The 3,878-nt window shown below is 20.0% G+C and overlaps 1 pseudogene; it reads right to left on the bottom strand.

Annotated features, from left to right (window-relative positions):
- Positions 1 to 202: 202 nt before the first annotated feature.
- Positions 203 to 1,816, bottom strand: LOC124949803 (annotated as a pseudogene).
- Between the last annotated feature and the right edge of the window lie 2,062 nt (positions 1,817 to 3,878).

Below are 3,878 nucleotides of genomic sequence, written 5' to 3'. Positions count from 1 at the left end.
AAGAAAGTTGACATTGGCTTCATTTGAAAGTTTTTGCAAATAGTAATCAATCTCATCCCATTTCTGTTTGTCCTTTGGTGTGCAGCATATTCTCCCACTATTGGTCTATGAATTCTCTATCTTCCTATTTGGGCATTGAATTTCCAAGTAATATCATTACATTTGATTTGGGAATTTTAGACATTTCATCGTCCAGGAGGCCCTAGAATTCCTCTACTTTATTTGGGTTCTTCTTGTTGTCTTCATTTATTGGTGCATGACAATTAATAAAAGTATATAATTTATTTTTGCATTTCATTGTCAAAAGAGACATACTTTCTGAGCGGGATTTGAATTCAGTTACACTATTTAATAATCTTTTATGGATATAAAAGGCTGCTCCCAAGAGTGGCATTCCATTCATAATTTTAATCGCAGGATTGCCTTTAAAGATTCTATAATCTTTTGTTTCTGTCACATTTTTATCCAAAAATCTCGTCTCCTGTACTAGTAAAATTTGAATTTCGTTTCTATCCAGAAGTAGTTCTAATTCCTTTTGTTTACCAACCTTGAGCAAAGAATTTACATTTAAAGTGCCCGCAAAAAACTTCTATTTAAACTTAAATCTGGAAGGATTCCAAGGATGCTCCGACTCATCCTTATTGCAAATGTTGGGACTCTCCAGAACCCTAGATGCCGATGCATTACATAACGCAATGGTGGATTTCTCTTCTAAGTTGCTATCTGGGGTACTGCTTTCTTTCAGCGACTTTTCCATTCTGCAATTGAAATTGTGTGTTTCACAGGTAGAAATAAAATTCCATAGTAAAATCAGATTGTTAGTCTGAAATGATTTGTTTTCGTGGTTGACTCCAGTAGGTTCTTCCGCCCCCACAGCCGTTGAGACATAAGATCTTTGAAGTATCAGTATTTTATATTAAAATTATTTTAGGTTTTTTTTCCGACTTTTTAATGTTTAAATAAATGTACTATTGTTTAAATATTACTTTCCTCTATCCATCGTACTCGAAATATTATTTAAATAATTATAAAATTACCGAAAGTATTAATTTCTAAGTTTTCGCGATTTGAAAAAGAGAATCACAATGTGCACAGGTCGGAGTGCAAGAGAGAACTACAATCAAATTTTATTAGTCCCGCATGCGTTTCCGTCTCTTAATGATTAAATAAATTTACTATTGTTTAAATATTAATTTATAAGTACTTCCATTCGGAAAAAAAGAATTTCGATGTGTTCTTGTCGGAAGTTGAAAGTAAAGTCATTGTTATTATTATTATTATTATTATTGTTATTCTTATTATTATTGTATTTATTATTGTTATTATTGTTGTGATTATTGTTTTTATTATTAATGGTTTTAATATTATTGATGTTATTATTATTGATGTTATTATTGTTATTTTTATTATTCTTATCAATATTGTTGTTATTATTGATATTAATATTGTTATGATTATCGATATTATTATTGTTGTTGTTACCATTGTTGTTATTAATGTTGTTATAATTATTATTGTTAATATTGTTGTTGTTATTAATATTATTGTTATTATTATTGATGTTGTATTTATTATCGCCATTATTATTGTTGTTAATATTATTGTCGTTATTACTATTTTTCTTACTATATTTGTAGTAATGATTATTAATGTAATTATTTCTTTATGTTGTAATTGTTGTTATTGTTTTCTTTGTTATTACTGTTATTATTTTTTTATTATTGTTCTTGATATTAGAGTTGTTATTATTAATGTTTTAAATATTTTTATTATTAATATTGTTGTTTTCATTGTTATCATTATTGTTGTTATTGTTGTTATTTTTGTTATTATTGTTTTATTATTATTATTATTATTATTGATGTCATTATTATTGTAATCATTACAGTTATTATTATAGTTTTAATTGTTGTTATTATGTTTACTCTTATTACCATAGATATAGTTATTGTTGCTTTAAAAATTATTGTTGTTATTGTCATTAATATTGATAATATTCTTGTTATTATTGTTAATATTATCGTTTTTGTTATTAATGTTATTATTATTGTTATTATTTTTGATATTATTATCGTTGTCATTATTATTGTACTCGTTATTATTGTGGTTATTGGATTCGTTGATATCAAAATTATTACTCTTATTATAGTTGTTACTTTTATTGATGTTATTATTATTATTATGATTATTATTGTTGTTATTATTATTGTTGTTTTTAATATTCTTGTTATAATTATTGTTGTTATTATATATATTATTTTTGTTATGATCGATATATGTTATAGTTATCATAATTATTATTGTTATTATTATTATTGTTATTATAACTGTTCTTGTTATTATTGTTATTATTGTTGTTATTATTGTTTTTGTTCCTGTTATTTTTATTATCTTGTTATTATTGTTTTCATTTTTATTTTAATTATTATTATTGCTTTATAATTATTGTTGTTATTATTGTTATTATTTGTGTTGTTATCATTATTGTTGTTTTTATTATTTTTGTTATTATTGCTATTATTATTGATATTATTATATTTATTATTATTGTTAATATTATTATTACTATTATTGTTTCTATTAGTGTGTAAATATTGTTATTATTTTTATTTTTAATAATATTGTCAATAATATTTTTATTTCTATTATTGTTATTATCGTTATTATTATTGTTACTGTCATCATTGTTATTATTATGATTGTAATTACAATTGTTATAGTATCTGTTTTAATTATTTTTGTAGTCGTTGTTATCGTTATTTTTGTTAGTAGTGTTATAATTATTGTTATTTTAAACGCTTTAATTATTGGTATTATAATGATTATTATTATTGCTATTATAATTGTTACTATTATTAACATTGTTATTATATATTGATATTGATATTATATTATATATAATTATTATTGGTGTTATTATTTTTTTATTGTTACTTTTGCTATTATTATTGTTGTTATTATTATTAATATTATTGTTATTATTATTGTTTTTATTATTGATCATATTGTTCCAATTATTGTTACTATTTATGTTATTATTTTGTAAATATTATCTTTATCATTATTATTATTATTTTGTTATTATTACTTTTATTATCATTGTTATTATGGCTTTTAATATTAATATTATTAGTATTGTTATTGTCGTTGATATAATTATAACTCTTCATTTCATTATTACTACTATTATTATTATAATGTTATTACAATTGTTACGGTAATTGTTATTATTATTTTTACTATTATTGTTGTAATTATTTCTTCTGTTAATATTGTTGTTCTTATTGTTGTGATTGTTATTGTTGTGGATGTTTTATTCATATTTTTATTATTAATGTTAATATTATTTTTATTATTATTGTAGTTATTATTGATATTAACATTGTTATTGTGTATATATTATTGTAATTACAATTTTTATTATTATTGGTATTATTACTGTTCTTATCGTTGCTTTTTATTATTGCTGTTATTATTCCAGTAGTAATTATTTTCGTTTTGTGTTATTATTATTATTATTATTATTATTATTATTATTATTATTATTATTATTATTATTATTATTATTATTATTATCATTTTTATTATTATTATTATTATTATTATTATCATTATTTTTATTATTACTATTATTATTATAATTATTCTTATTATTTTATTATTATTAAAATTAATATAAATCATTATTACGCTTGTTTTTATTATTATTAGTATTATTATAATTTTGTAATTATAATTAATAATATTATTATAATCATTAATATTATTATTATTACTATTATTATTATTACTATAATTACTAATATTATTATTATTATTACTATTATTATTCTTACTATTTTTATTGATAATACAGTAATTATTATTATTATATTACT

Source organism: Vespa velutina, chromosome 6 (genome assembly GCF_912470025.1).
Source record: "Vespa velutina chromosome 6, iVesVel2.1, whole genome shotgun sequence".
Lineage (NCBI taxonomy): Eukaryota > Metazoa > Arthropoda > Insecta > Hymenoptera > Vespidae > Vespa > Vespa velutina.
The sequence above is the reverse complement of the archived record's forward strand: the minus strand, read 5'-3'. Positions and strand labels throughout refer to the sequence as shown.